Genomic DNA, 24778 nt, shown 5'->3' on the forward strand with positions numbered 1-24778 from the left:
ATTCCCGGCAGAAGTCATCTCATCGCACGACACACCTACGGTTGGGGCGCGACACAGTAATGTGTTGCTCCACACAGTTTGGAAAGCTGTGCTCTAGACTCTGGGAGCAGGTAAACTACCCTCATTCTCAGGGCAAAACAATGGTCCAAGCATGGCTATATCCTTAAGTTGTTACTCTAGACCATGGGTACTCACAAAATTTCTCTCGGGGGGCCAAATTTACAGTGTGTTTTGTGTCTAAGGGCCGCACCGGTGGGGGCGGGGTCAGTGGGGGAGGGGGCGGGCTAGATCAACAAAAAAAAACTATGACCATGAGGTTGATCACAGGTCCCTGCAGCGGATGCCTTGATCCACTGAGCCACCAGACCCGGCATACACACATCTCTCTCCCTCCCTCGCTCGCTCCCTCTCTCGCTCTCTCTCCCTCCCTCTCTCCCTCCCTCTCTCCCTCTCTCCCTCCCTCTCTCGCTGCCTCGCTCCCTGCCTCGCTCCCTGTCTCGCTCCCTCTCTCTCCCCCTCTCTCCCCCTCTCTCTCTCCCTTGCTCTCTCCCTCGCTCCCACGCTCCCTCCCTCTGTCTGTCTCTCTCTCTCTCTCTCTCCACTGTCTCCCTCCACTCTCTCTCCACTCTCTCTCTCTCTCACTGCTTCTCTCTCTCTCTCACTCCCTCTCTCTCTCACTCTCTCTCTCTCTCTCCCTCCCTCTCTCTCACTCCCTCTCTCTCCCTCTTCCTCTCCCTCCCTCCCTCACTCCCTCTCTCACTCCCTCCCTTGTTCCCTCGCTTCCTCTCTTCCTCCCTCCCTCGTTCCTTCCCTCCCTCGCTCCTTCCCTCTCCCTCCCTCTGTCTGTCTCTCTCACTCCCTCTCTCACTCCTCTCTCTCTCACTCCTCTCTCTCACTCCACTCTCTCACTCTCCCTCACTCCATCTCTCTCCCTCTCTCCCGCTCCCTCTCTCACTCCCTCTCTCCCTCTCCCACTCCCTCCCCCTCTCTCTTGCTCCCTCTCCCACTCCCTCGCTCCCTCCCTCTCCCTCCCTCTCCCTCCCTCTCTCGCTCCCTCTCCCTCGCTCCCTCCCTCTCGCTCCCTCTCCCTCTCTCTCTCCCCGTCCCTCACTCCCTTGCTCCCTCTGTCTGTCTGTCTCTGTCTCCTTCCCTCTGTCTGTCTCTCTCTCACTCACTCCCTCTCTCACTCACACCCCACTCTCCCTCTCTTGCTTCCTCTCCCTCTCTCGCTCCCTCTCTCGCTCACCCTCCCTCTCTCGCTCCCTCTCCCACTCCCTCTCTCCCTCCCTCTCTCCCTCCCTCTCTCCCTCCCTCTCTCGCTCCCTCTCCCTCGCTCCCTCTCCCTCTCTCTCGCTCCCTCTCTCGCTCCCTATCCCTCTCTCTCTCCCCCTCCCTCACTCCCTTGCTCCCTCTCTCCATCCCTCCCGCCATCCCTCCCTGTCTGTCTGTCTCTGTCTCCTTCCCTCTGTATGTCTCTCTCTCACTCCCTCCCTCTCTCTCACTCCCTCTCTCACACCCCCCTCTCTCACTCCCTCCCTCTCTTGCTCCCTCTCCCTTTCTCCCTCTCTCGCTCCCTCTCTTGCTCCCCCTCCCTCTCTCGCTCCCTCTCCCTCTCTTCCCCTCCCTCTCTCCCCCTCCCTCACTCCCTCGCTTCCTCTCTCCCTCGCTCTCTCTGTCTCCTTCCCTCTGTCGGTCTCTCTCTCACTCCCTCCCTCTCTCACTCCCCCGCTCTCACTCTCCCCCTCTCTCACTCCCCCCTCTCACTCCCCCTTCCCGTCTCCCTCCCTCTCTCACTCCCTGTCTCCCTCGCTCTCCCCCTCCCTCCCTCTCTCTACCTCCCCTGTCACCCTCTGTCATCTCACCCTTCCTGCGTGTCAGCCGGGGCTGAGACAGCTTCCAGGTGCGCACACACACACACACACAGCCACACCCAAGCACTTCACAGGTCGTTAAAGGCCATTTGCATGCTAATGAGGCTTTGTTGTATTTCACCTCATCTTAGGCCCCTGGAGCTCCACTCTGGCTATGCGAGAATCGCCCGGCCCCCACAGAGCAGCAGAGACTCTCAGAGTCACGCTGCAGCAGACAGTCTTTTAAAAAAAAAAAAAAGTATACATGGGTACGATGTTTGCAAGGTCCGCGGGCCGCCGAGGACGGCTTGCCGTGCCGCCACCGGCCCGCGGGCCGTAACATGAGTACACATGCTCTAGACTGACAGCTGGGTAAAGTCGGCTCTTCCCACAAGTCGCTGCACCATCCAGGCATCTTCTGCTTCCGATGAGAACCTCACTATCAGTCATCTAATAAATAACAATAAAATATTCACTAGATAGTATAAGGTATCTGGAAAAACAGCCTCTGGAAAAAGCATCTGCAGTGGGGAAAAAAATAACGTTCAAAACATACAGGAAATAAAATGTGCAGGCTTATTAGCGCTAAATGTGTAAAGCATGACATTCAATATGGCAATGGACATGCTGCCAGGCGCACAATGCCATTGGGCTGAAAGTGCTTCAGCCCCCACCCTTTTGTACTGCTGCTGCTTCCAGGATACACAGGATTCTTTTAGTTGAAGTGTGCATTGTGCTAGTGTAAGTCACAAGCCATCCAAACGCCTTTGAAAAATGGATGAGTCTTTGCTTCAAGGCATCAAAGACTTGGAACAGATAAACAACATTAAAAGCTACTGCAAATACAATTCAATACTGTGTGGAATCGTCCGAAGACCCCCCCCCCCCGAACATCTTACCCCATCTCCCACTCCGCCCCGTGGTCGCCGTTTGCCCCGCGACCCGATGACAAAAACAAGAGCCGGGAACTTGTGCAAGCACTGAAAGAGGACTCTGGTTCCATTCTTCACGGTGGAGATGCAGCGGTCCTGAAGCCAGACCAATCACGCACCAAGGGTGCGTTCTCCCAGGGCCAATCCGAAGTGAAGGGAGGAGGAGAAAAGGAGAGGGAGCCACCAATGTGAGACAACCAGGAAGAGGAAGGAGGGAGACGCCGAGAAAAAGGAGGCTATCGGGGAAAAGAGCGATCCAAACTAGGACGGGAGCAAGGAAGAGGACGCTGCGGTTGTGGTGAAGGCAGCTGCCCACAGGAACCTCGATGAAGAGTCGCCACCACCGAAGACGAGGAGCGTTCCGACATCTGGTCTGAGGAGTGATGGGTCCCGGAGGAAGCGAGGAGTGCACTGCAACTCTAGAGAGTTGCGGCACCACACGGTATGTGAACCTGGAGAAAGGGGTGAAGGGAGGATGTCGGGCCAAGGCTAGACGGCGTGAGCTAGAGCCTGCTCCTAGGACACATTTTATTTAGTGCCCCCCTTTTTACTTTCTCAGTGTTTGCTGCTGGTTTCTCTTGCTTTCTCTTCTCTATGCCTTCTTTGCGCACCATTTCTTCACCACTTCAAGGCACCCTCTTTTTAAAAATGTTCCTCTTTATCATAATCATGGGGTCTCCAATGCTGTAATAGGAGACTATTATATGATGCTGTAGGAAAAGGGGACCATAAGAGAGCGTCTGCCTAGCAGAAGGCATATGCATATTTTGTTTTGTCTCTTTTTCCCACTCACTATTGCACAACTTTCTCCACTTGGGTGTGGTGACAGAATATCCTTCGAGAGAGCAACCATACTTACCGCATCCTTTCTTTGAGTTATTCAACTCCCCTGCAAGCTACCCAGGACCTCTCCTTGAAGACGTGGAAACACCTAGAAGAAACCAAGAAGGGAGAGAACAGTGAAGAAACAACTGTCTACCTTACAAACCCTTTCAGCAGCACATTGGACTCTGATATTGAAACAGCCCCTTCTTCTCCCGACTTGACATAAACAAAAGTGTATAACCAAAATAAAGAGATCCATAATTAACCCTATACGGCCTCCTCGTTTCTGTTTCCGCTCCCATCCCTCCGACAAATACATTAGCATATATCTCCCCAATGATAAATACACTGCAGTTGTACCTTGTTACAGCTTAAATTCTAAAAAGGGGAGAAACATATCTTTTCTTTCAAATGTAATTGAGCAAGCCAGCTCTATTATCATTCTTATAGCACTTTCCTAATGTTTGTGAGGCCCAAGGCACATTTCCGTCAGAAACAGTTTAAGAAGATTTTGCATTCCGATAATTTTTGTTTTTTTAAAAATAATATTAGAATATGAATGTTATTGAACTTTATTTCTTTTCTAAGTGCCTTGAAACCATTCAGAATTAAGGCACTACTCAAATATTCCAATTTTTTATTTGATTCAGACCTCAATTGAGGTCAACAAATACATGATATGAAGTAACTTGATTTAAACTTTTAGGGTTGCTTAAAAACTCATAATAGGCCTTGTAGGTTAAAATTGACGAATAAAAGGACGTACGTTTTTAATTATTCAGTATTCGCACTTTTAAAACAATTCTAAGAAACTCTTAAAAAACTTAAACAGGTTATGACAAATTCATTAGGAGGAGTCTTGCACAGGTGGGCGTGGCTATGAGACTGATGCGGATGGCAGCGTGAGCTGAGAGCTCCACGCCAACCCCATCATTTATCCTGGTTGGGGGCCATGGTTTTGGACCACAACGGCAGCTGGCGACGTGGCACGAGCCTCTGAGGGTCCCGGTGCTGCTTGCTGGAAGGTGCGTCCTCGCTGTCCCGAATCGGAGATAGAAATGAGACGGGACCCTGGTCATGCAAAATGGTGCTGAGTCCCGCCGCAGTGAAAGGAGCGGTGACAAAAGAGGCGGAGGTTCGGGGCGGCGGCAGAGCAAGTGTACTGTTGACTGCTGCTGCCTGATAAGTGCTGGGGACCCCTGGAGTGCTCTAGGGCTGATGCAGCGGTGACGGCCGCAAGAAGAAGCGGAGCCTCTCCCCCCTCCCCTCTCTGTTCCGACTGCTCTGCGGAGGTCCAGAGGGGATGCCAGCGCTGGGGTGAGTGTTCTCGCGGGGGCCCGGCGTGCCACGGGACTTTATTGGAGGCGTATTAAAGAGGAGATCCCTTGCCTGGGACCGTGGGTGGTACTGGACACGCAGTGCTTGCGGCCCTCGTTCAGCAGCTGTTTCGAGCCTTGGAGGAGCAGTGCGCAGGACAGCTGACTGCCGTGAGAGGCTGTCGCTGGTTCTATGTTTTGGATCGCTGGGGGGAAGTTCCCTGCAACATTGGAGTCTGCAAGGCGAGGCAGAGCACCGGCGCAGCACGTAGGGGCCCCAGTTAAAGGTCTAGGGCTTGAGGACTTGCTCAGCTTGTTGCTGCAGTGGGGAGAGAAGGTGGTGAGACAACAGGAGCAACTGCGCTGGGATCTGAGGCGAGCTGGTTGGTGCTGATACTGGGTCTACCCACTGGCGGTGGAGAGGTGTGGGCGGTCTCTATTACCGGAGGTTCAGGAGGATTAACGTCTGCTCAGCCATGGCTCTGAGAGCCTGGTGGACCGTGGGAAGTCCGGCTCACACTGAAGGTGGGAGGAAGACGTGTCGTAGGGAGGAATATAGAGCATTATCACCAGCAGGATCTGGGCACTGATGGGGATCTGGTGGTGAGCTACCATACTCACCGGACCAGCGAAACGGATGATAATTGGGAAACCGCGGGGCAAGCAAGGAGGAGCACCCCCAGAACAGGAAGAGGAGACATTGGATAATCGGAGGATGGAGGCGTCGGAGTCAAGACCTGAGGGGATGGCTCAGCAGCAGGTAGAAATGATACTCAAGGCCATCGCGGACACCAGGGATACTCTACAGCAAGACATAGCGCAGATGTCAGCAGGACTGGGCCTTCTCCGGGCGGACCATGTGAAATTGGCAGACCACGTGAAGCAAAACGAGGCCACTTTGGGTGTACTGGAACCAGCAAGCAAGGCGCTCGAGACACAGATGGGGGACGTACATCGCCGCTTGCACGTCCTAGAAAAGAGAGCTGAGGAAGCGAAGGACAGAATAGACGGAACAACATTCGGGTGGTTGGACTGCCGGAAGGGGTGGAAGGAACGGATATGGCGACCTATCTGCAAGGCTGGCTGAAGTCAGAAGTAGCCCCGGAGGGACTATCCCCTTTTTAGGTCTCGCTGGTGTTAGCAGAGCATAGCGCTGCTCCAGCGAAAGACCTATTGTTGTGGGTTTCCTGGGAATGGCTGAGAGGGGGTGGTTATGCGCATTACCTCCGCGATTTGACCGCGAGGACGGGCTTCTGCTGGCGGGCTGACTCTCCTGGGCGCTCGCGCTCACACATGCGCTCACAAACACACGCGCGCTTACACACACACACTTACACACACACGCTCACACACGCGCACACACACACACGCGCGCGCACACACACACACGCGCACACACACACTGCATTCACACATGCTCAAACACACACGCGCACACCCCCCCAACCTACTCACGGGCTCACGCGCACACACACACAGTCACACGCGCGCATCCACACACTCGAAGTGCCCATCTCCTGTCTCGCAAGCCTGATGCACAAAAAAACGGTGTTTACACGTCCCCCTACTCACTGGGCTGACTCAGGACTCCCCCGCTGCTCTCCAGGCCGGTCTTTCCTCCTCAGGTGTGCAGGGTCAGCGGCTCAGGCTCGGCAGCAGGCGGGGCTCTCCATGAGCACGGGAGCCCCGCAGGCTCACACGCTAACTCGCAGGAGCACGGGTTAGGCTCCCGTCTGCTTCCTGTCTTCTTGAGGCCCCGCCCCCGTCCAAACATAGGTTGCCTGGCTTCCTAGCCGGGCTGGTGATTTCCTCAAGACGATGGCAGACAACGGTGTGGTGCACTTCCCGCAGGGAACTGCACTGCAGAGCAAATGGCTCCCTAAGAACATCGCTCTGTCGGATCGGAGACTAAGAACAGCAGTCCAGAAAGAGCCTCGTAAGGAAAAGGGATCAAAAAGGAAGTTCAATGCATCGGAACAGCAGCAGCAACCGATGCCACTGAAACGAAGACACCAAAAGCAAGTACTGGATGGAAAATCAAGATACATACGGAGAGTGCTGGGTAGAGCGGCAAGATGTCGATCAAGACAAGCAGAATCGAAAGTGAAACCGCAACACGGAGGGATAAAGGTGCAATAACATGTGACACTGCCAGCACCAGCAAGTACCGATAAACTGTGCCGGAAGCTGGATAGCACTCAGCCTAACCCTAATAACAACGAGTTGGACAACATATGCTGACACTGATGAGCAGCTGCAAGCGAGAAGGTCATGGCGTCAGCGACGGTCTAGCATTGGGATAGAGGCTGCCGGCTCCCCCGATTCGGTCTGGCAAACCCCCAAAATCATGCATGGGTAATTACGTGATTCAGACCAAGGAAGGGGCGTGAAGCGGCCTGGGGGAGCACGAAGGTTTCTGGCGCGTTGGGAGGCACAGGGAGATTCAGTGAACTGAAAGCATCACCGTGCGCTGGTAAGCAAAGAGCTAAGAAAAGAAGCTGTGAGGGATGGGAGGTGTTGTGGAGGGCACTAGCAGATTAAGTGAACTGAATGCAGAGTTGTGCGCTGGCAAGAAGCGAGGAGAGGGCTAAAGAAACAGTAGCGCTAGAGGAGGCATGGGGTGTGCTGTGTATGGATGGTAGCGGTTTGTTAGTCTTTCTATGGCCAGAGATTGCCACTGCTCTTTAGAACTGTGAGCTGGCTGGTGCCATATTGAATAAATAGGGTGTAGGGAGCAGCGAGCCCCAACTGCACCCCTGGGCCTGGGTCGCTGCTCACTGCGGTGTACACCTGCCTCTTGCCACGTAACAGCTGGGAACCGGGCTGCGGGGCTGCACCGCAGGGGACATCGCGGACCAAGCGGCGGAGAGCCCCCGGCCGGAACAAGCGCATAATTGTTGAAAAAGCCCTCCCACCAGCTGCTGAGTGAGAGGGCACCGGCTCTGGTCTTCCTTTACCCGCCAGAGGCGTGCGGTTAAAAGTCGAGGCTAGCCTGTGATCAATAGTTGCTCCCGAGCTTCGGGGAGAGCACGCGAGCAGGCCCCAGTATCGGCAGAGGGCAGGAGCAAGCGCTCCGGAGTCGGCCCGGCACGGGAGAGGCGCCAAGGCCGAACGGCGAGGTACTGGCTATCTGTATTTCAGCGACGTGGGCACACACGCGAGCCTCTGGTCGACGGGGGCATAGAAGATAAAGAGAAATAACACAGAACAGCTGGTGCATACCTGATACATTCTATATATGGACCTGTGTTACATGGACACATTTACAAGTTCTAGCGGGTCAACACAACATTTCACCCTTCACGTGTGGGTAAGGTGAGGTCCTATAGCTCCAAGAGCCAGGTTGAGATGAAAGTGCGCTTTAAAAACGTGTCTCCGTGTCGTGTATGTATATTATAGTGTTACAACGGAAGTTCGCCCTGTCCTTAACCTAGGGTATCTGTTTACACGTTCTGCACGCATTCTGTGGCATAGCGTTGGATGGTGCAGCAGGTGCAGTGACACCAAGGCACAAAGATATCAGATACTGTACCCCAATATTGGCTGGATTTTAGTACCTGACGGGGGGCATTTTCTGTGCTTGCATTGAGGCAAGTGCCACACCTACAATCCCACCGTGTGGAGCACCTTAAGTGGCACAGTTGAGTATCCAGAAAACACATCTGTTCTCCCCTAGGGTGCCCCCTCTGTGCTGCAGCTTCTTGGCTGAGTTTGGTGCCTTCTCCAAAGACCGCTTACAGTATCCACCCCCCGTTGTGAGGGAGCGGACTGTCACAGACTCGGTGCCTCGCTCCCGCCTCACAGCAGAGCAAAGCCCGGGAGGCCGTTTTATGCCTCCCTGCATGAGGACTGGATGTCAGCGGCTCTCCCTGACCGAGTCTGCTGCAGCTGGGGAGGGAATGTACCATGGGGATAGTAGAAGCACCATGTCCCTCTGCCACCAGCGTGAGGAATCGTACAAGATCACATGTCACATGAGCGATGTTGTTGCGGGAAACGGACTGTCCTAATCCTAGCCAGAGGCTTAGCTATCATTCACAAGAAGGTGTGAGGTACTGTGATGACCTGCGAAGCACCATATTACTGTACCGCAATGTTCCTAAAAGCGAGTCACACCAAACAAGCACGTTGGCTTTAAAAATACAACACAGTGTGTGTCTGTCTTCCAGACAGAATACCACACGAATACATGATAAAAATGCTATCTCCCTTACTCTATCTATCGCCCTCACTCTATCTATCTATCGCCCTCACTCTATCTATCGCCCTCACTCTATCTATCTATCACCCTCAGTCTATCTATCACTCTCAGTCTATCTATCGCCCTCACTCTATCTATCTATCGCCCTCTATCTATCGCCCTCTATCACCCTCACTATATCTAGCTCTCTATCGCCCTCAATCTATCTATCTATCGCCATCACTCTATCTATCTATCGCCCTCTATCTATCTATCGCCCTCACTCTATCGCCCTCTATCTATCTAAGTATCGCCCTCACTCTATCTATCTATCTATCTATCTATCGCCCTCACTCTATCTGTCTATCTATGGCACTCACGCTATCTATCACCATCACTCTATCTGTCTATCTATCGCCCTCACTCTATCTATCGCCCTCCCTCTATCTATCTATCGCCCTCCCTCTATATATCTATCGCCCTCACTCGATCTATCTATCGCACTCACTCTATCTATCGCACTCACTCTATCTCACTATCGTATCGCCACAGCATCACTCAGTACCATCACAGCATCACTCAGGGGCACCACAACATCACTCGTTGCCACCACAACATCACTCGTCGCCACCACAACATCGATCGTCGCCACCACAACATCAATCTGTGCAACCCCTCAACAACAACTGGTTCAAATATGTTCTCTCAATGTTTTAAGCTTTATTACAAATGTCACAAAAAGCTGTTAATATTTCACTTCTGTTCCTCACAATAAAATACACTGAACATAATCTTCACAAGTTATTTACAAAAGTTTAAGCTATTGCCATTATAAATTACAATAACTTTTATTTAAGTATTAATTATTAAAAACAATTAAAAGCCATTGTTATTTGTAATATCAATACATCTAAGTCACGTAAATACAACACATATTGCATTACAAATGCTATAGGTGTCACATTTGCGAAAGTTAAAACTGTTGGCATTGTAAATAACAAAGCTATTAATTTCGCTATTTTCAAAACCAACACATAAATAAAAAATGTCATTTACAATACCAATAGCTCAAACTTTCCTAATGCGAGACCTATTGCATTGCAGGGCTCAAAAAATCATAAAAAATGCTCTAGACCTGCAGGTATAGTAAACTACAAAATCTCCTCGACCTAACTTAAATGAACTTGACCTCAAACTCTGAAAACTGAGCAAATGTGACAAGTTAACAAGATTTAAAAGCATTTTTATTGCTCATTTACTTTGTGAGCAATAAAGATGCCTTTAAATCTTCCTATCTTGTCACATTTCCTCTGCTTTCAGAGGCAGAGGTCAAGTGTCAAGTTTGTATTCCTACTCGCCAGAAAGGGCGAGTAGGACCTAAAAATAGCTCGTCCTTAATCAATCTCACTCGCAAATGCTAGCGGTCGAGTGAATTTGTCGAGCTCTGCATTGCAAATGCTTGTTTCACCTTGGAAAGAGCACACAGGGTGCCTGCGCGGCTGTTGAATCCTGGGAGGCCACCCAGGCCTGTGGTGGCACGCCTGCTTCATTACAAGGACAGAGATCTGCTTTTGAATAGAGCGCGCAACGTGGGTCCCTTCAAGGTGGATAACAGTAGTGTGATGCTGTTCCCCGACTATACCTTCGATGTGCAGCGGCAGCGATCCTCCTTCTTGGAGGTTTAGAAGGCACTCCGAGCGGAAAGCTTGCATTACTCTCTGATGTTTCCGGCGCGCTTGCGAGTGGCCATGGACGGTAAAACCTTTTTCTTTAGCACCCCTCAGGAGGCATGGGACTGACCGGAGGCCTATAGGGCGGGTCAAGGAGAGGCTGGACAGGGCCGGGGGGCCGCCGAGGAGATGCCGCGCTCCCCTCGGCCGCGGCGGTCGGAGAGGCGGCGGCTGCGTTCCCGGAGACCAACGATGTCTCAGACGGTGCAAGAAAGAACGGCGGCGCTCAAGGCAGTGACGGAGATATCTCAAGAGCAAGGGCCGAACTCGAGGGGAGCAACTGATTCTGAGAAGGGGTCGGCTGGAACAGCATCAGAGGAATCTGATTCGGTGACCGTCGATCTGCCTCAGGCCACACCAGGATCTGCAGACGAGTTGGTTGACGCATAGCAGAGTAAGACATTCTCCAGAACTGGGCGGCGCTTTGGTGTATTGACATTCCCCTATGGGGGGGTTTCCCTTTTTTCTTCTTCTTCTCTTTCTTCTTCTCTTTTCCCCTTTCGTTTGATGGTGTGAGATATGGGGTGAGGGTGGTGGGGGGGGACCTTGGGGTGAGAGCCCCCGCTAATTCTGGTTATCGTGGCAGGAGCTGTGGTGTACCGGAGAATGGGTTACGGTGCGGGATGAATGTATACTTCTGATTCAGCGGTGTCTGGCCTCTGGGCATCCCCCTGTTATTGTCGGTAGAGGTCCCCGGTAGCTACTGAGGATGTAGTTTAGTGGAGAATTTGGATGGGTGCTGTCTTGTTAGGACCTGTTCTGGGGAAGGGTAGTTGGGGAAGGTTGTGTGAGTTGTTTGGGGTTATAGGGGCAGCCGGAGATGCCAGAAAGTTGAAGCCTACTATGGGGACCCTACTTGATGTTAAATGCGTAACGTGGAATGTGAGAGGGATGCATACAATGCGGAAGCAACACAAGGTGCATGTCTATCTGGTGCGGAGGGGGGTACACATAGCCTTTCTGCAGGAGACCCACATAAATAGAGCGGAGAGCTGCGCGTTGCAGCGGAGGTGGCAGGGGCAGGTCTACGGTACAACGTATTCAGCATTTGCTAGGGGCGCACTGATATGGGTTCGAGCGGGGTTGCCCTTCCAAGTGACTCGTCAGTTTGCAGATCCGGAAGGGAGGTTTGTAGTGGTGGGGGGGCGACTGAATGGCTTAGATGTCACACTATGTAGTGTATACGCCCCTAATGTTGACCAAATGGCCTTTTTGCCCACCTATCTGGGAACTTGGCGCCTTACATGACTGGCCCTGTGATAATGGGTGGGGATTTCAACTCCATAGTCGATGTTGTTATGGATAGGTCGCATCCCCCATTGCTGGAGGCCCCTGTACATAGAAAATCTAAGATGAGAAGAGACTGGCAGGATAGATGGGGTCTGGTGGATACCTCGCGAATGCAACATCTTTCTTTCTTTTCAGCATTGCATGACCTGCATGTGCGCTTGGATGCCATATTGTGCATACCTGACATACATGCGAAGGTTCTCAACAGCGAGTACTTGGCTAGAACAATATCAGATCACAACCCACTACTTCTAACGGTTAGGTGGGTTCAGGAGAGGCCTGCAATCCCGATGTTGCGCTTGAGACCGGAGACGCTGGAGGACGCGGTCTTCCGCGGGGATATAGAAGCGGGCATTGAGCAATATTTTGCTGAGAATGAAGGGACAGCATCTGATGTAGCAATAGAATAGGACGCTTTTAAGGTGGTGGTGAGGGGAATGTGTATTGCTAAACAGGCAGGTGTAAGGAAGACGTTGCTCCGGGAGGTGGAAGCGGCGGAAACCCGGTTGCGAGATGTGGAAAGGGAACGACCTGAGCGCCCGAAAGTGCAAGATGAATTAGTGGGGGCAAGGGAAGAGAAGGCGAGTCAAATAGAGAGGTTGCGTTGCTATGATTATAGAGCCTACCTGGTACGGGCGCTTGCGGAACGCGACACAGGGAGTACGCTGCTGGCTTGGCTGGCTAACCCGGCACCCCGAGGCACGCCTATATTGGCATTGAACTCTTCGCTGGGGATTCCGTTCTATACCCAAAGAGGGATTAATTACCTGTTTCTAGAATATTATGATGGGTTGTATAGGAGTCGTGCAAGGGGCCCCGATGACACACTGGGGGAATTGTTTGCGGGTATGACGTTGCCCCAGTTGGAGGAGGAACAAGAGGAGCTGCTAGGGCAAGATATTAAACTGGAGGAAATACGAAGTGCCATTAAGCACATGGCGCGTAATAAGACACTGGGATCGGATGGTCTCCCAATTGAATTTTACTTAACTTACATTGACATCCTTGCTCCAAAACTGGTGAGGATTTATAAAGAAGCCAAGCAGCGGGGAGGCTCCCAGCCTCTATGAGGGAGGCAGTTGTTGTCCCTCTTCCAAAATCAGGATGGGATACAATGGATAGGTCGGCGTACCACCCGTTATCCACGCTGACGTCCGACTATAAGGTATTAAGCAGAATTCTCGCCCCATATGGTGCACTTGGTTCATCGAGATCAGGCAGGTTTGAATCCATCTCGGAACACAGCCATTAATATACGCAGCCTCCTCCGCATACTGGATGCAGATCATGGAGACGCTCCCAGTGCTGCGGTACTCTCGGTGGATATAGAAAAGGTTTTTGATAGCCTGGAGTGGCCGTATTTGTATAACACTATGCATGCGTTCAGCCTCGGGGAGGCATTTGTAGGGTGGATGGTATTATTGTACCCGGACGCAACGGCTAGGGTGCGGACAGGATCAACTATATCCTCTCCCTGTGCAGTGGGTCGAGGAATGCGACTGGGATGCCCGCTGTCCCCGCTTTTATTCGCATTGGCTATTGAGCCGTTGGCGGTGCGGGCCAGGTTGGGGTGCCATTTTCAGGGTCTGACCTTGGGGGGCATTGAGCAACACATCTCCCTGTATGCAGATGATTTGCTAATGTTTTTTGCCAATACGGAGATGGCGCTAGAAGGGGCGACACGCTTATTGCGGGTGTTTGGGAAAATGTCGGGACTGGGGGTTAACTGGGAGAAGACTTGCCTCTTCCCGGTGGTTCCTGACACAGGATGCCCTGATCGAGTGGCGGCCATTCGGTGGGAACCAACCTGCCTGCCCTATCTTGGGACCAAGATTTATCATGCCCCTGCTGATTTGCCGGATGATAGAGTGGGAAGAGCCCTACGTGGGCTAAGAGGGAATCTGACATTTTGGAGCGCTCTGCCGCTTTCGGTAGCTGGCAGGGTGGCACTCCTGAAGATGGTAGCGCTCCCCACCTACTATATTACTTTTGGACATTGAGATTTGGATACCGGGGGCAATCTTTAAGCAGATCAGGTCGATGATTAGCGGCTTCTTGTGGGGTAATGGCAGGAAACGGGTGGCATTAACCACCATGATGAGACCCAGAGTGGACGGGGTCTAGCAGTACCAGATTTTGAACTTTATTACCAGGTGGCTCAGCTGCAGGGGCTGACACAAGCAGTGGCTCGAGAATTTCGGGGCCCAGAGGACCAAGAGGGTCGGTGGATATTACGGCATGTCCTTTCATTTACTATGTTACAACAACCCTTGCGCCTTCGGATGCTCACTGTTGAGGAGCGGACATTACGTCAATGTTGGAATCGGTGCCACCGCAGAGTCAGCGTTGATCGCCCATATGCACCGGAGATTCCCCTGAGCATGTGCACTGCCCTCTCACACGGGGGGGGGGGGACTGGTCAGCGCCAGCAGACTGGGAGACAGCGGGAGTCCAGGTCTTGGGAGATTTATATGACAATAGGGTGCTGCTACCTTTCAAGACACTGTAGGAGAGGTATGATCTGCGCCGAGGGGATTATTTGCTGCATGCAGCCCTGCTCTGCCATATAGCACCACTGGAAGGAAGGGCTCTCGGAGCCTCAAACCTCTGTGAGGTGTCAATATGTGGTGATGGCTGCGGGGACGTTCAAGGCGATTACGTGTCTCTATAGGCGCTTGAGCACAGAAGGCTTGAGCCCATTGACGGAGTTACAAAGAAAATGGGAGGCGGATTTCGGGAAGGAAATCCCAGAAACGACGTGGGGTCAATTGATCCGAAGGGCCTGGAAGAGCTCACGGAATGCTAGGTTTCAATTAATACATTTCTTTATATTACATTGGGCCTATTTAACCCCACCAGAATCAACCGATATTTCCGGATGGATACCGCCCAATGTCTTTGTTTCGGTCTAGAGGGGGGCAGAGTTATCTCACTTGCTGTGGACTTGCAGACTATTGGGAGTGTTGGAGGGAGCTTTTTTTAGGGGGCACGGGGGTACTTGGGATCTTCACCGAATGATCGAGGGAGTGATTTAGGGGCAAAAGGGGCACCTTAATTTGAGGCGGGGTGCACGGGAACGCTCATTCTAAAATAAAGGAAACAGATGTGTGAGTCATGAAAACCAAGCCAAAAGGTTCAAGAGATTTATTTACAAGGTGCAACTTCAAGAATAAGGCATTTAAAATACAAAATATAAAATATAATGACCTCGCATTCCCAGAGATCAGACTCAGATCAGAAGGCACTTTTAAATGGAAGCATTGAAGCCATTAAAGAAAGAGACGCTTCAGCTAATGCAATGTTATATAACACGCCCAGATTAAAAACCTCAAGGACACATCTATAAATGCAACATAAGTAACATGATTTAAACCTAGGAAAATGTTATCAGAATGCAAAACACATTTGATCTAAAATGCTGAGAATACTCACATTTGAACCTAAAAGAAATCAGCCTTGCAAGTGAAATATAGGCATTAAATCCTCAATAAGAAAACACCAATTTGGAGACAAAATAGCATACACAGCGAATATATTGGCAAGTTAAATTGTATCTTAAAACAAAAAACAAGAGCTCTTGGGAACCACCAACACCTGCCTGCCATCTACTAACAGACGGGTGGGGTAGTCCGACGAGAACTGTGTTGGCTCCCCTTTTATACTCTCCGAGGCTACGAGAAGCGCCTACAGTAATGTCATCTCACGCCACCCCATGCTACTTCTACCTACGTCACTTATGGCCTGGTTCGCACTTTTTTCTCCATACATTGTGCCGCCCTTTCCTGTAACTGTACAAAAGGGAGTGGTGATGGACGGAGCATCTGAACCAATCAAACACTCACACCCAGTCAAAAGATCACCGTTCTTTAGCCCACTCTGCCACCCCAGTTCAGATATGGCTATATGCAAATCAGTCTGACCCTGTACCTCATGGGAACAGTCCAGCCCGAACTGCCAAGCCATGCCTTCCCTGGACCGGAAACAAGTTTCCGAGGACCGGTTTCTGGCATTCCAGCCGTCTGCAGCCCGGCGTGCTTGAATCCAGTGGCAAAGTGAGCAAGGGACTCACGTCTGAGCATACCCTGCCACACTTATGGCGGCCAAAGCAGTACAAAAGGGGGTGGTGATGGACGGAGCATCTGAACCAATCAAACACTCACACCCAGTCAAAAGATCTGGGTTTGATCCATCACCGTTCTTTAGCCCACTCTACCACCCCAGTTCAGACATGGCTATATGCAAATCAGTCTGACCCTGTACCTCATGAGAACAGTCCAGCCAGAAATGCCAAGCCATGCCTTCCCTGGACCGGAAACAAGCTTCCGAGGACCGGTTTCTGGCATTCCAGCCGTCTTCAGTGGGCTAAAGAACGGTGATGGATCGAAACCCAGATCTTTTGACTGGGTGTGAGTGTTTGATTGGTTCAGATGCTCTGTCCATCACCACCCCCTTTTGCACCGCTTTGGCCTCGGAAGCTTGTTTCCGGTCCAGGGAAGACATGGCTTGGCAGTTCGGGCTGGACTGTTCCCATGAGGCACAGGGTCAGACTGATTTGCATATAGTCATGTCTGAACTGGGGTGGCAGAGTGGGCTAAAGAACGGTGATGGATCAAACCCAGATCTTTTGACTGGGTGTGAGTGTTTGATTGGTTCAGATGCTCCGTCCATCCCCACCCCCCTTTTGTACCGCTTTCCTGTAACTGTGGCACGTAAGCTAGGTGAAAGTTCATATCTTAGACTAGGCGCCTGTCGTAAATTTACATCGGAGAGCAGAAAAATGTGTCATTGTAAAGGGATTTTATTTATATGTATATACGAATCTGTACGCCCTATTTCGCAACATTCATCACTCCAGCTTGACGTATCTGGAGTGGGCAAGTTCCCTAATCTCATGCACAGACCCAGGATGTGTCTATTGTATGTCGAAAGAACAGGGGGGATGTTGAACTTTAACATTCGTGAACTTCGCGCACGGGTAGCGTGGGGGCTCCTTAGGCTGGAGCAGGAGGCCTCGCTGAGAGAGGCTGGCTGTGATTCTTGATCAGACAAGCTCAGAGCCTGCTGTTCAGTAAAGATGGGTGCAGAAGTTTGGTCAACTTAACAAAAGGCCTATAAATTAGGCTGGCAGGGCCTACGTAGGGGCTCATACTTCAGGTGTGGACAGAACTGGCCTGGGGTACCCCATGATAAAAAATATACCCTCTGTCATTCCCTCCTCTTGTTCATTTATTGAACAAAATCGTTACAGCATACCTTTCAGGTCTTTGAGGTATTACGTAATGACAGCAGGCTGCCTTTAGCATAGCCCTATTGTTGTTACCTCTACAACTGCTATAAGTGCTACGTTATGCACAGTCCCTGTTCTATCTTTGCTCTCCCTTTGCAAATTATGCTTTCCTCGGGAGGTGCAACCGCTACGGACTCTATGTGCTGACTGAAGAGCATATCATACATTAGGACAGACAGGTATGATATTGTAACTCAATCAGCTTTCTGTGTGGGAGGCCGGTTAGTGCAAACACAACATCCTGCCTGTCAACTGTTCCCCTGTCCCATCTTTATAAATGGATATTTATTCAATTTGGTACAATATCTCTTTTTCATTGAAGCAATATCTCAGGTTTAACACTGTGATCAGAATTCACTATATGGAACATAGTCATTATAATGATCATTTTCATTAATTGTTCTGAAAGTCTTGAGCAAGTCTTGAGGCATTGTTCCAATCGTTGTTACGTGTGGCTTGTGTGACTAGTTGGACAAATGTCTTATTTTTTGCTGTACTTGTACTCTTTAAAAAAAAGTCTGCTGAGTAATAATGTAGAGCCTCAGAGATGATACCTGTAAACAGAAAAAGTAACCGTTGGTGCCTGTCTTCTAGTAATTTGAGAGGTTTGCAAGCACTTCTATTACTTAGGCACATTCAATATGAAGAAAACAAAGTGATGAAGAGGTAAAGATGTCTCGTTGTCACAACTTGTAGACTGAGGGGTTTGGGGCGTTGATGTTTCCAGACGTTCTTTAGGTGATGTATCCTTGGGGCCTGCCTACACACTCTTCCTTTCACTGCCGTGTAGTTGTAGCACGTGCAAACCTTCAGGATCAGCTTGGGATACCATTCCCACTTGGTAGTTTCCGTGGAACACATGTCGTTTCTGTGTGACTCCTTGCCCCTTGTACAACCCCTCAATCACATGTGAGATGAACGCTGGTCCAATGTCAGAACGCAAAATCAAAGGTACTTAAAAGCGCAGTATGAACTCTTTCAGGAGGCATTCGGCAATAGTTTGTTCATTGCTATTCGTTTGTTGGTATGCCTTAGTCCACTTGCTGAATATGCACACAATAACCAACACGTACTGGTAGTTCGAGTAGGGGGTTATGTTGATGAAGTCCATTTAATGTGGGGAAATGAAGTGGCCTGGGACAGTGGAAGTCAGACTATGGGAGCAAGCATCTTCTTTGGTAAGCATATCTTTCTATTTGGGCCTATCTGTATTCCCTCTTCTGTTTGCCTCCATCCTCCCCTGTTCCCTTCTTCCTTTTCTTCCACCCCTTTCAATAATATACTTAGGGTCATTGTGCATAGCATATCATCATCCTTCACCTTTATATCATTATATTAAGTGGAGTAAAAGCAGTTTGAACCATTGTGTACTCATAATCAGTTAATGCTATTCCTTTTTGTACATCTACATCAATAAGCTCTTTACCAATTCATACATAGTCCTTGGAGGAGATGTGTGCAGCACATTCTACAATTGAAACTTTGGTAGCAACAAGCCTTGAAATAGTAGAACAATAAAATGGTGCACGCTGCATTTGGTGGCCAGCTGAGGTAAGGAGGGAGCATTTAGCCAAACTACTGGAATAAAGTAGGTAGGTACTATTTCTTTGCATCATAAAAATAAACAAGCATTGATAAAGCCAATGAAATTGTTGGTCAGCCTTTTGGCTTTGTCAATGCACAAAAGTGCACCCATGTCCTTGTATTATGTGCAGATATACAACGTTTGTGAATTCATAAGGCCACAGAAGTAGGCCAGGAAATAGTACTCCTAAAAAATATTTGTGAACTGTAGTTAAGCATGAGCAAATATGCAGGTGTAGATTTGCTCAACCGACAATCTGAGTTATTGCAAGTTCCTATTACTCCTATCCTTTGTAGTCCCTGGTGAATGCACTGCATAATGCATTTTAGCACATTCTACCTTACACTCTATATTGTTACAACAATATTCTCCTCAACTCTGAAGAACCTAGGAATAAAAAACAATTAACATACATACTCATTATTTCTTTTAGATACACATTTAAAACAGCACTTCTCCTTACGCCATTAAAATAGTCAAAACCCTTCAAGAACGCAAGACACCTAGTGCTATATATATATATATATATATATATATATATATACATCTGCTTGTGAAGATGGCAGTGTTCCTGTTGCGGCTGATCACCTGTCCTCTTCCTCTTTGGACTCAGGAATGACTGGGCCCTTCTCCTTCTGCCTGAACACCTGAGTAGAAAGAAACTTCACAGCGCGTGTTAGCTTATACAATTACGTGTCTTCTTTCAAAATGTCAATGCCACTGTGTGGTCTAGTTGATGTGATCTATACATATATTAATTGTTTAGGGAGAAGCATATGAGGCGTTAAGTTGTTGTCAGAACATTGTAATATTTGTGAGTGAAAACAGAGTAATCCATGGGCAATAAACTATTTTTGCTTTCTTTAGATTATTTATTTATTTATTTTCCCTCAATTGTGGCGCTTATTTACTTCTAAGCAGTTCTGTATTGCTGAAAGTTGTTACTGCTTTAATGTCATGATGGACACGTTGTCTAGCTGTCATCCAAACGTGTGTGAAAATGTAATAGGCCTGAGCCTGTGGCACAATAAATCTTTCCTATTGGTATTTTATTTCTAACCAGACACAAGGTGATGAAAACAATGGCACTGAGCCTATGTAAGCAAACATCCCGAAGACAGGAAATCCAATACACTTCTTGGAGACGCAGGGAGGACCCTAATAGCAATAATGTTGCAAAACCTTTAATCATTTAATAACTAAGAAAGCGAAAGAAGAACCCAAACATTGTACTCTAATAGGTTCCAGGAGATAGAAACTTTTAAGGGAGATAAAAAACTCGCAGTGGTTGAACTGCAAAATATTTGCAATCATCTGCAACTGTACTTTTAAAAGGCCTCTTTAAATCCACACATTTTTATTCTGACAATATTGTAATACTGAGCATTGCTTACTCCATGCATACGTCCTTTAACATTGAAATCTACTTTATATCTGCATGTATTATGTATTCTTTTGTATTTTCCTAGCACTGGGGCCTGTGTGCCTATGTAATATTGGTGTGGGGTCTACCTGTCTATTCCTGGTTGTCTCATATTTTAAAGGCTGCACACAGCTGTGCATATCAGAAAACGTATTCCTTACCTCCTCTCACCCATCTGCACATAAACACATACATATTCCTTCACTAAACTGCACACCGTGAAACCTGAAACACTGTATTCAATCTCAGCTTCCCCCGTTACCAAACTGTGTGATCGTAGGCAACTAATTTCTCTTGTTCACTTCCACAGACCAACGTATTTTTACACATACATATTTTCTTTCTTCTCAATCTCATTGTTCGCTGCCAACCACAGGAAGTCTGTTTTCTGTCTAGCTCTATGCCCAGAATCTGCGGTCGGCCAGGAATGCTACTTCTGACGGCAGCCCAAGAAAACATCTATTAACTTTTCAGCACCACTTAATATCTAAAAACATGTGTTGTCTCTAATTGTAATATGCAAAATATATATAGCTTATTTTAAAGTAACATGGCTTTCTTGTAAAGTGCGCGTTCACTCATAATGGTATTTTGATGCTAAACAGCAGATCTTCATTGTTCCCCAACTCAATGGTACTCATTTCATCCACCTCAGAAGGATGAAATGCTCAATAGACCTAGTAGCATATGAACCTGTGACTATCAAGTCAATCAAAGTCTCCCACAAACCCAACCCACGTTAATTATGTGTCATGCACGTTGTGTAAACGCCGTATATTCTAGTATTTTGCTCTTAAGGCCCTACAATGATGTATTGAACATATATTTATCCAAAACTAAATGGGATGTAACTAGTGTGCATTCCATACCATCGTTTTATCTCTTGCTTGTGCCTGCCTCGGCTGCTTCTGAAATTGGGAGGCAGGAGTAAATTATTCTGTACTTAGTTGCTCAGTACTGCAATATTTGGTGTAATCTACAGTGTGAATTATAATCCAAATAGAGAGCTATTCATATGCATTTGAAACTGAAAGTATCTTCTTTTATGCCAGGAAACGATATTACTTATATTGATGGCATTTTCAGTCTTTTAACATTGTAGGCCACAGAAAATTGTATGTACCATGTTAAGCCTATGATCCAAAAATATCAAAGGGAATAGCTCTATTTTACCTGGTATTACATCTTCTATCATTGTGTGCTGGGCGGTAAGGGATGGCAGTCCTTGACCTCACCTTATTTTGTCATTTATTTTCCTTTATGTGGCTGGTTTATCATTTGACGCTGGGCCAAGTCTAGGGTGTAATAGCAACCAGAAAACGTAAAAAGGTGGCTGTGTGTTGTGGCGAGAAATGCATGCAAAAGCCTTCTTCCCCCTCTTTCTGCCACTTGACTGAATATTCAAGTGGGAGAATGTCATTACTAATAGTCCAAGCATGCCAGAAGTGTGAGGTGTGACTGTCAAGGAACTGAATGTACTTCTTTCGGGGTATACAGTGTCCTTTTAAAACCATGATCAAAAAAAGGCGTAATTAAGAGTTGTGAAGGCAGCTACTTGGAAGCTAGACACAGTATTCACTGGATGCACCGCGCACCAGATGTGTGGCCTCTAATTGAACCTGGCTCAGTTAAAGTGGGTGTGCTTGGCATGTACCCAGATGTTCCTGCTGATCACTTATCACTGGAGTGCACAAGAGAGAAGTACGTCTATATATAAGATCTCATTTAAACAGTACTGAAAACCTGTTGTACCACTGTGAGAGAAAGAGATGAGAAAGGCCCATAAGCCAGATAAGAGATGAATGGTAAGTATTTCCCTTCTGTTGTGGTCACGGGCAACACAAACACTGCTTATCTAAAAATAATGAACGTGGATGTGAAACAAAGAGAGAATATATTCGTCAATTAGTTAGCTCCAGAAATACTATTCAAAACTACAATTGTAATCAGCCAGAAATAGCAACACAGGAATAGATGTTGTTGACGCTCAAGTGCCTTGAAGACAAACCCTTGAATGAGAAAATTAAAATGCAAGAATTTACAATGTCAAAGTACATTTAAAGGCAATGAAAGGGTGAAATGTCATGGTCCTGGGGCACTGCACCAAGGCAGTTTAATTTGAGGGGGTGCTTCTGCAAAATTTTGACAAAATAGATGTGTAAACGATAGAGAAATGTAGCTTTCTGATTTATATGAAAGAAGAACCCTTTTTTAAAATTCAATATATAGTCTGGGAGTCGGAGGGAATGACATTATCTCTATTAAAATACTCCGCATGTAGTTAAAAGAGGCGGAGAACAAAGGACACTTTTTTACCATGAAGAGAAAGAGGTTGAAAGGCGTTGGCTGCTGCCAGGCCCGAGAGGGGAACCCACAAGACAATGTGATGAAGGAAAAACGTTCCCCTTTTGAAAGCACGCAGTTGAAAAAAGACACTGTGAATCTCAATGCGATCAGATGCCTCCCATTCCTTGCAGAAATAAACGTTCAAACAATACAATTTACACCAAATAGTTAATTAAATTCAGAACAAATGTGAGCTGCTGGATGAAGTCCCATAAACACGTATTTGTGGCACAAAGTGGGAGACGCCAGAAGCAACCTCCTGTCGCCAAGTGCATACTTCAAAATATAAATGTGAAGAACTAATTCAACAAATCAGTGTTAGTTGTGCATTACGTGGTCAGTTATCTGAAAGTGACTTGTACTAATTAAATGTGGTGCTGCGCCACATGGGTCAAACAGGGGCTAGGCGGGGGCAAGGGGTAACTATATGATACTATGGGCCATATGTATCAACATTCCGTTTTGCGATTCCTAAATAGCGATTTTTAAGGAATCGCTATTTAGAAATCGCAAAATGGTATGTATGTAAGAAATCGCTTCTTTTTAGCGATTCCTTAAAATTCCTTAATTGCGATTAGCAAATTGCTAATCGCAATTAAGGAATAATTTCCCATTCATTTCTATGGGCCAGGAGGCCCATAGGAATGAAGGGGAAATTTGCGATTCGCAATTTGCTAATCGCAAATTGTGAATATTTTCAAGGGTGCAGGGGTGTCTCAAGAACACCCTGCTGCATCCCTGAAAATGACATGTGTGCGCATATGGCGCACATACATGCCCTAAGGGCATGTATGAGCGTCACATGGCACCTTTTGATTTTTAAAAAAAATGCTTTTTTAAAAGAATTCGCAACTTACCACCAACTAGAAGTTGGTGGTAATTTGCGATTCCTTAATGGCATTTTGGAATGTTTTTTTCCTTGATACATTGCATTTAAGGAATTTGCAATTCCTTAAATGCAATCTCAAAATAAGGAATGGCAAATTTAGCGATTCCTTATTTTGCACCAAAAATGTTTCATACATACCATTTAGCGAAAATGGGTTCGCAAACACCGGAATTCTGCGAATTTCGGCGTTTGCGAACCCCTTTTGCCTTGATACATATGGCCCTTAATATTCACAAAAAGGCAACAGCTTTCCTATACAGTTATAATTCTAGTTATTATTGTTCTCACTAAATACATGAAAGGTCGGTGCGCCAGGCTCAGACGCTTAAAAAGACCACCACAATGCATACTGAAAGGCCACAATAAAAAGATATTTGACCATGAAATATTCGCACTTCAATTATACAAAATTTGAAGCATATTATGTACACGCGTATCTATATATAAGCCCGCAGAACTATTTGCGCATTCTCCTCTGCTGGCCTAAATGCGCACAGAAGGATGTCTTAAAATAACATTAAAAAAAATTAACTTCTTTAAGTTTCACTTTAACACAGGAAGAGAACAGAAAACCACTTTAGAAAGCCTTTTGTTCACAAACCATAATCACACAATACTTATGTTGACTGTCTTTGGAAATAAAAAGATATACTGACAGTCCCTCGCAAAAGCCAAGGGAGTCTGATAACTGTTTATCATAAATCCTCATGTGCCAGTCACAAGAAGTAGAGTGGCACATTTTATCTGGGACTCGGAACTGCTCCTGAGCCCGCAAACAGCTGAGATTTGCATCATGCAAAACTCCTTGGCTTTCTGCACAGGCGTAAACTCTTAAACACAAGAGGAAATCGTTAACGTGTTGGCCAGACAGATACGGTATTCCTACTTCTTTCTCAGGACTACTGACTGAGAGATAGCCCTTCCCTATCAAACCTTATAAGTAGACAGAGATATACCTTAAATATATTTTATTACCTACCCAAAATTGAACACTGAAAGATGCTGATGCAATCTTCCCTCTGACTCTACGAGAAGCACAGTAATAACATATGTCTATTTCTAAAAAGATAAACACATAATTCAAACAACTTCCTAGCGTCACTCTTTGGCTTAGAGTTCCACTTC

At 47.9% G+C, this 24778-nt stretch overlaps 1 protein-coding gene and 1 long non-coding RNA gene across 2 annotated transcripts in view; one reads left to right on the forward strand and one right to left on the reverse strand.

Moving 5' to 3' along the window:
- The window catches only part of LOC144773018 (protein TFG-like), a 199579-nt gene extending 196722 nt beyond the window's left edge, over positions 1-2857 (reverse strand). Inside the window, exon 1 of the mRNA XM_078657778.1 lies at positions 2750-2857. The gene's annotated coding sequence lies outside the window, so the exon portion shown is untranslated. The remainder of the gene's footprint in view (positions 1-2749) is intronic.
- Positions 2858-2982: 125 nt separating this feature from the next.
- The window catches only part of LOC144773019 (uncharacterized), a 33880-nt gene continuing 12084 nt past the window's right edge, over positions 2983-24778 (forward strand). Inside the window, exon 1 of the long non-coding RNA XR_013599903.1 lies at positions 2983-3224. This is a non-coding gene — a long non-coding RNA (uncharacterized LOC144773019). The remainder of the gene's footprint in view (positions 3225-24778) is intronic.

Source organism: Lissotriton helveticus, chromosome 8 (assembly GCF_964261635.1).
Source record: "Lissotriton helveticus chromosome 8, aLisHel1.1, whole genome shotgun sequence".
Classification (NCBI taxonomy): Eukaryota; Metazoa; Chordata; class Amphibia; order Caudata; family Salamandridae; genus Lissotriton; species Lissotriton helveticus.